General features: G+C 37.4%; 1 long non-coding RNA gene across 1 annotated transcript; it reads left to right on the top strand.

Moving 5' to 3' along the window:
• The first annotated feature begins 546 nt into the window (after positions 1 to 546).
• On the top strand, positions 547 to 7,960 carry LOC125483169. The gene is made up of 2 exons (XR_007262121.1): positions 547 to 652; positions 7,597 to 7,960. It is a non-coding gene; the product is annotated as an uncharacterized LOC125483169 (long non-coding RNA).
• Positions 7,961 to 8,787: the final 827 nt, after the last annotated feature.

Raw genomic sequence — 8,787 nt, 5'->3', positions numbered from 1 at the left:
GTTATCTCAGATTCTCCAGCATCGGCAGTTCCTACTATCATTGGTCTTAAAACGTCAGTTCTGCTTTCTGTCCACAGCTGCTGCCACACCTGCTCAGTTTCTGCTGTGTATTCTGTGTTTCTTACAGATTTCCAGTATCTGCATTCTTCATTTTATTTTATGCCTGTCCAAATATCACAAGTTATTGATACATCTTAACAGAATAAGCCATCTTAATAGCTTATTTGTGTCCAATTTTTAAAAGTATTGACTGAAAGTTTGTAATATACTAGACTGGCACATGATCAGCAATTTGTGCCATTGCAAGTTGAGGTCTTGCCAGTAGCACATCACTTAACAGGCAGAAATTTAAAAGCATAGCAATGGTAAAATCTTGACATGTTAGTTCAAACATGCATAGGGCATGAAAATTTATTATATAAATCTTATAACCTTTAATGAAGGCTTATCTATGAATCAGCAATTGTTTCTGAGCTACTATGCCAAAACTTGCATTGTGTTATGAATTAAACTGTTTATTAACAGGCAGTTGGTTTATTTCAACAGGATAACATTGGCCTGGTGTTAGTAAAGACAGGATCATATATTATCTGTGCCACTTACAGGGAGGGGATGTATCCAAGTGTGTGTGTTGAAGCTGCAGAGAAACTTGGTGAGTATTGGAAAACTAAGTGTGCAAAACAGCTGAAGTTAAGACTGAGAAATATAGATCCTTATTTTTGTCTGTTTTCCCACTTCTCACTGTCAATACTGCAAGAGTAATACCAACATTCCAAATTTGATTCAGCATTGGTTTCTCACCCAATATCCCCTTGCTACCGTTTATGTAGGGGCACCATTTATATGGCCAGTACACCTATGTAAATGGCTATACAATGCAATTTCGGTTTCTAAGAAATAGATAGGACCCCAACACATATTTGGTAATGTTTAACATTTTGTCTGCTGCCTGTATGATGAGCTTTGACTTGTATTACAGTAATGAAAATCTGTAATTTCTTTAAAATGTCCCTGGAAGCCATCATTGATTTGAAAACATGTTAAAAGGACTTTTAACAGTTCTCACCAGTTGCAGACAAATCAGTTAGGCACAAGGAGAAAACAGAAAGAAAAGCACACCAAATTCTTGTGAAGAAGAGAAACAGTTCTCTCTCAGAAAGAAGTCAGATTGTTATATTTTACAGAAAAGGAGACAAGAACTCTTGGAGGTAATATCCAAGCTGACAAAAAAATCTTAAACCAGATATATGCATGAGTAGCTTGGAAATGCTGAAGAACTATAGAATATGGGGAAATAGATAGCGACACCTTGAAAAATGTTCATAATACAGAGGAGGAGGTGCTGGACATCTTAAAACGCATAAAGGTAGATAAATCCCCAGGACCTGATCAGGTGTACCCTAGAACTCTGTGGGAAGCTAGGGAAATGATTGCTGGGCCCCTTGCCAAGATATTTGTATCATCGATAGCCATAGGTGAGGTGCCGGAAAACTGGAGGTTGGCTAATATGGTACCACTATTTAAGGAAGGTGGTAAGGAAATGCCAGGGAACTATTGACCGGTGAGCCTGACATCAGTGGTTGGCAAGTCGTTGGAGGTAATCATGAGGGACTGGATTTACATGTATTTGGAAAGGCAAGGACTGATTAGGGATAGTCAACATGGCTTTGTCCGTGGGAAGTCATGTCTCACAGACTTGATTGAGTTTTTTGAAGAAGTAATGAAGAGGATTGATGAGGGCAGATCGGTGGACGTGATCTATGTGGACTTAAGTAAAGCGTTTGACAAGGTTCCTCATGGTAGACTGGTTAGCAAGGTTAGATCACGTGGAATACAGAGAGAAATAGCCCTTCGGATACAGAACTGGCTCAAAGATAGGGGACAGAGGGTGGTGGTGGAGGGCTGCTTTTCAGACTGGAGGCCTGTGACCAGTGGTGTGCCACAGGATTGGTGCTGGGCTTACTGCTTTTCATCATTTATATAAATGATTTGGATGTGAACGTAGGAGGTATGGTTAGTAAGTTTGCAGACGACACCAAAATTGGGGGTGTTTTGGACAGCAAAGAAGGTTATCTCAGAATACAGTGGGATCTTGATTAGATGGGCCAATGGGCCAAGGAGCAACAGATGGAGTTTAATTTAGATAAATGTGAGGTGCTGCATTTTGGAAAGGCAAATCAGGGCAGGATTTGTACACTTAATGGTAAGCTCCTGAGGAGTGTTGCTGAACAAGGAGACCTTGGAGAGCAGGTTCATATTTCCTTTAAAGTAGAGTTGCAGGTAGATAGGATAGTGAAGAAGGTGTTTGGTACGCTTGCCTTTATTGGTCAGTGCATTGAGTATAGGAGTTGGGAGGTCATGTCGCAGCTGTACAGGACATTGGTTAGGCTTCTTTTGGAATACTGTGTGTAATTCTGCTATAGAAAGGATGTTGTGAAACTTGAAAGGTTTCAGAAATGATTTACAAGGATGTTGCCAGGGTTGGATGGTTTAAGCTATAGGGAGAGGCTGATTAGACTGGGGTTATTTTCGCCGGAGCATCAAAGGCTGAGGGGTAGAGGTTTATAAAATCATGAGGGGCATTAATAGGATAAATAGACAACGTCTTTTCCCTGGAGCGGGGCAGTCAAAAACTGGAGGGTGTAAGTTTAAGGTGAGAGGGGGAAGATTTAAAAGGGACCTAAGGGGCAACTTTTTCACGAAGAGGGTGGTACATGTATGGAATAAGCTGCCAGAGGAAGTGGTGGAGGCTGGTGCAATTACAATATTTAAAAGACATCTGGATGGCTACATGAATAGGAAGGGTTTACAGGGATATGGGCCAAATGCTAGCAAATGGGACTATATTTATCAAGGATATCTCTTTGGCATGGACGAGTTGGACCGAAGGGTCTGTTTCCATGCTGTACATCTCTATGATTCTATAACTGGGTGTTTTCACAAAAGTAGTTAAAGCATGAGATGTGTACACATGAGGGATACACTATCTGGACTGGTGTGACTCAATGGAGAGAGGGCTGTTCGAAGTGTGTGTGTGTCTTGTAGATGATAATTGTTTCTGTGAAACCCAGATTGTGGAAGGAATGAAAGGTGTTGTCAGATAACACTCCTGACCTACTCAGTCAACTGCATTTTGTGAAATTTTGCAGCTTTTAATGCCACAAATTTGTGGGGAGTGATGCGGATGCTTTAAAGCCTTGTTGTACCAAGCATTTGTTCCATCGACTACTTAAAGCGAATTATAACATTTATTTGATTTATTATGTTGATCCTGATCTGTGAAATGATATTCCTTTCAAAAACTTTATCTTCACTCTGCCTGATTGTAATATGATTTTCTAAGTATCCTACTACTGCATCTTCAAAAAGGACTGTAGCATTTTCCCAAAAATAGATGATAGACTAACTGGCCTGGAGTTTCCCGCTTTCGGTCTACCTCCATGCTTCCATGGTGATATTTCACTTACAGTTTTCCAAGCTTTGGGAGCTTCACGGAATTTTGGAAGATTACAATCAATGCATCTACTTGAAACTGAGGGCATTCAAAAACTGATTGATCTAAATTAGAGCTATTTAATGAAAATAGCTACAAAAAGGCATGAATAAATTATTAATATCCACCAACTTTAAACTGAAAAGAGTGGAGAAAATGAATTGTATTCATTCTTGTTCTCACTATTTGCTTCATCTGGCAAATATTGCTGAATTCTTTCATCTGAAAGTTTTTTTGCTAATGGTAGGAATTGAACATATTGGCAACCATTCTGTAAAGTTGCAGATGTACTTCCTATTGACAATATGAAACAATTCTCTTATGGCATCATGGATAAAGTCAGTAGATTCTTTCTTCCCTTTTTGGTTCCACCATGACTGTAGATGATCAACAATAGTTTGTTCCTGGAGCAGTTGATCACTTGGAACTGGTTGAACTACTTGTGTTACTTAAAGGATGTTAAGGTCAAGTCATGCATTTAGGCTCAAAAGTGGGAACTGTTGATTGTGAATTATGTAAGTATTTTCATTCTCTTATCCATTATGTGTTGTAGAGTTAATTGTAGTGTAACCTCACTCTTGATAGTTGCCCCACCTTGACTATGTAATTTCATCTCTGTAGGCTGGGACTTCTGTTCCTTCAACTACAGTATTTGAACCGACAACACAGTGACACTCAAACATATATAAAGCTTAAAATTAATGAGCTGTCCATTGCAATCAACAGATTCTGTCAAACCTGAATTGTTTGGATCACCAATTTATCTTAAGAATGCCTTGGGTGTCTTTTCTAATGCTGGTCACTCCATCATATTGACATTTTTGTATGAGTAAGCAGGTGGCTAAAGTTGCACCTTTGTTTAGGAAAGGTTGTAAGGAGAAACTGGAGAACTATAGACCTGTGAATATGACTTCAGTTGGGGTAAACTGTTTGAGATGATTATAAAAATTATGATTTATGGACATTTAGAAAGGCAAAAATTGATTAGGGATAGTCGGCATGGTTTTGAGCAAGGAAAATCATGCCTCACATTTGGCTGAGTTTTTCCAGGAAGTTACCAAAAAGATTGATGATGGCAGTGCAGTAGACATTGTTTATTTAGATTTTAGAAAGCCTTTGAAAAGGTTCCTCATGGTAGATTAATTAGTAAGGTTAGGTCACATGGGATTTAGGGTGAGCTTGCCAATTGGAGATACATAATTGGCTAAATAGCAGGAGACAAAGAGTAATACTGGAGGGTTGCTTTTCAAACTGGATGCCTGTGACCAGCAGTGTTCCACAGGGATTGGTTCTGGTCCTGTTTTGATTGTCATTTATATAAATGATTTAGATGAGAATAAAGAAGTTATAAAGAAAGACTGGTTTTTCACTGGAGCGTAAGAGGTTGAGAGGCGATCTGATAGAAGTTTATAAAATAACGAGAGGTATAGATAGAGTTAATAGTAGTTGTCTTTCTCTAGGATGAGGGATTCCAAGACTAGGGGTCACATCTTTAAGGTGAGAGGAGAGAGATTTTAAAAAAGTCTTGGGAGATAAATTGATTACATAAGAGGGTAGTTCATGTGTGGAATGAATCTCCTGAGGAAGTGGTGGATGCAGGTACAATTACATGTTTAAAAGACATTTGAATAGATACATGAATAGGAAAGGTTTGGAGGGATGTGGGCCAGGAGCAGAAAGGTGGGACTAGTTTAGTTTGGGATTATGTTTGGCATGGACTGGTTGGACCGAAGGGTCTGTTTTCGTGTTGTATGATTCTATGACTCTCTTTAGCTTTTTGCTGTTGATCCTGAGTCCTACTCCTGCACATTTTCTGGAAGTGACCTAGGTTCATAGATGTATCATTCTTTTGTCATAGTGGGGCACTGCATATGCTTGTGAGGCTTTTTTGTTCCATAGCACTGACATTAACTGTTCATATTTGTTATCGGTTATCAAATCAGATTTCAAAGCTCCATTGTAATAATTTTCCACTAATTTGTAGGGGCAATTAATGAAATTATCTTAGGATTTCCTGATTGCAGAACTCTTGTGCCCTATTTTGCCCTTTTCAGATTTTTTGTAATCAGATTAAATTTATCATCAAAGTTTGAAGAACACTTTCAAGAGTGTCTGTGTCATAGTTTGGTGATTTATAACACCATCAGTTGTCTGTCCCGTTGAAATAGTAGTGTATGCACTTGTTCAATTTCTGGTTTGGTATTTAATTTTGAAGCAATTCTGAATCTTAAAAATAGTTTTCTCCAAGATGTCCACTCCTGTGTTCTGTTTCATTAAATCTTTGTGCATAATATTACTTCTGCTGCCATTACCTCCTTAATTCAATTATATTTTTTCCTTTAAAGTAGGTTTAACTCTGCAGCATCTCAATGTTGTTGGCAGTTTGCTGTTGTTTTACAGCTGTCCTCTTGCTGATAACAATGTTATTTTAATCTTATTTTTAAGCTTTTAATGCTGCAGTGAATCAATGATATTGGGTTTCTCTGCTTATAAAATTTGATAATTATGCACTTTTGAAATGTTGTCCCCTTGTTCTTGTTATACAAGCTATTAAACTCTTTGGTATAGCAACACCATTATTTTCTTCCAATAAATGTTTTGATTCTGTATTACAACAATTCCATTCTATTTCACTTTGTCTAAAACTTTCAATTCTAACAAGTTGCAATATTGTATTGCATGTTGGGCTTTTTCTGCCTTTTTGTAGTCAATATGATGGTTTCCCACTTTTTTGTAAGATTTCCTGCCTTTCCTGACCTAATACATATTCTCTTTTAATTTTACAACTATCTTCTTCTGTCAAATTCTGTCATCTGCAACTTTTAAACTGCAATTTTGCTATCTGAAATCTGCTCCATTTCCATTCCTCAAATGGTCTCATTGTCTTGAAGGTCCATAGCTCTCTGGAAGGCCATTAATGGAGAGCACAGCAGACCCAACGCAAAGACTAAGGCTGTCGCAGAAGGGTATTGGGCAGTAACCCTTAATCTTCAGAAGCAGATGGCCTGCTCACTGGTTGACACAATAGAGCAGCCTTAACTGCTCCTTACTTTGTATCTATTTCTTCTCAGCAGATCATAAAGTGAGCCGACAGCTTCGGAAACCTGTGTTCTCCTTTAAGTACTCCACCTTGGCTTTTAACTACCTCCTAACAACTTTTTAATTAGTTTACTTGACATTAATTGGAAGGAAAGTGGTATTTCTCTCTCATTTTCCCTCTGCCGTAGTGATTGTTGCCAGAGTTAGAGTCAGTGCCTTGAGATCGACAGGCCTTCTCCTTACCTCCATCCTTGCTTTTGAGGAGGGCTCCCAAAATTCAACTCATAGGAGCAGAAGAAGTGTAACAGAATGGATAAAAAGTTGGTTGAATGACAAAAAGCCAAGAATTAGGTTTGGTGTTAGATGGGTGCTGCTGAGACAAGAAAGCAAGGGAAATGATGCAGTCCAAGGGTCAGTGTCAATTTTTCTAAGGACATATTGCTATTTCAATAAATAAGTGTTAAAAAGTATTTTTTCAATGTTTTGTTAAATATTTAGATTTCAAAAGAAAATCTAGGCAGCATATTTGTAAAAAAATCAGTTTTCTGTGGTAATTTAATCACAGAAAATATTATACAATCGGTTCTGATATAATGAGTGTTTCCTCAATACAAATTAGCTTTAACATGATTGAAGAATTTAGACCGCTATTTGTAGAACACAAATTTTCCTTACCTGTATTGGCTTTAACGCAATTCCGCCCCATTAATTTAAATGGTGCAGCTATTGCATGATTTTTTTATAACGCGAGATCGCACGAGGTCAGAACTATCGTGTTATATCAGATTCGACTGTACTTTACCAGTTTGTAAATATTTTAGACTGTGCAGCATAACCTACACAAACATAAGGAAATAAGTAAATAAATAAGTTCTGAAGAACAGTCATACCAGACTTAAAAGGTTGACTCTATTTCTCTCCACTGATGTTGTCAGATCTGCTGAGTTTCTCCAGCATTCTCTATTTGTATAGGTAAATTAAGTGCCTTAAACATGAGTATAGCATGATTTTGTCACTGCTGTGAAAAAAAAACCATCTAAGAAAAATTTGTTTCTTTATTTTAGGTGATTACTTTAGATCAAAGGGTAAATGAAAGGATCAAAGACTTGTTTACTTATTGGTGCTACAGACAAACAGAAAAAGCAGAGAATGCAACAAAGCCAATTGGTAAATCAAGTCTACATCCAAAGACCACGTGTATTACGGACTCTACTCCCCCATTTCTATTGCATACGTGCATTGAATGTTTTATTACAAGATAGATAACAAGCCTTGTAAATCATTGTAGAAATCTGTAAAGAGGGAGTTTGCTCATAAAAGTACAATTCAAAAACTAGTGTAAAATTGTTTTTCCACACTGAAATTTCTCAATCCTCTACGTCTTTGTATTTCTATGTAATTAAATTAATGCATTTTTTCAGAAAATCACATTGTTGTTTGTGTTGCTGTTATTACATAGAATTCCACAGCATATACTGTATTCAAACAAAGCCATTAATGTGTATATTTTTTAAATTCATTCATGGGCTGGCTGGCCAATCAATCAGAAGTCACATATAGGCTGGATCAAGCAAGGATGGCAGATTTCCTTCACTGAACTTCATTAGTGAACCAGATGGGTGTTTATAACAAGCAACAGTGGTTACATGGTCGCCATTGGGCTAGCTTTTTATTAATTTCAAATTTCACCAGCTGCCATAGTGGAATTCAAACTCATGCCGTCTGAACATTAACCTGGGCTTTGATTACTAGACCAGGGATTATTACTGCTATGCCACCGTATCCCCCGAACTCTGAAAATGAGTTTTGTCCCATTGTATCTACCTTTTCAACATTTTATCTGTTCACTTTTCATTCTTACATTCATGTACTTTTTATTTTGAAAGTATCTAAACTATTTAAATCCATTGTTTTCTGTGGAAGGAAGTTCCACAATTTAACTACTCTCTGAGTAGAGACAATTCTCACTTTTGCTGTTGGATTTCTTTGTAAACTGTCTTATATCTGTAGCTTCTGCTTTTTGATTCTATCAGGTGGAAAGAAATATTTTCTCCACATCTATTTGGTCCAACCAATTCATCATAAAGAACTTTATCAGGTGGCCTCTAAGTGTTCTTTCATCTAAAGAAGAAAAACCCTAACATGTTTAATCTTCCTCAATAGTTGTAAATCTCGTTCTTCACATAACAGAATTGTTTTTATTGTTTTAATTGATTTCAATAGTCACTGACTTTAATGCTCATATCTTTTTTTGA

This window comes from Rhincodon typus, chromosome 5 (assembly GCF_021869965.1).
Source record: "Rhincodon typus isolate 14 chromosome 5, sRhiTyp1.1, whole genome shotgun sequence".
NCBI lineage: Eukaryota > Metazoa > Chordata > Chondrichthyes > Orectolobiformes > Rhincodontidae > Rhincodon > Rhincodon typus.
The sequence above is the reverse complement of the archived record's forward strand: the minus strand, read 5'-3'. Positions and strand labels throughout refer to the sequence as shown.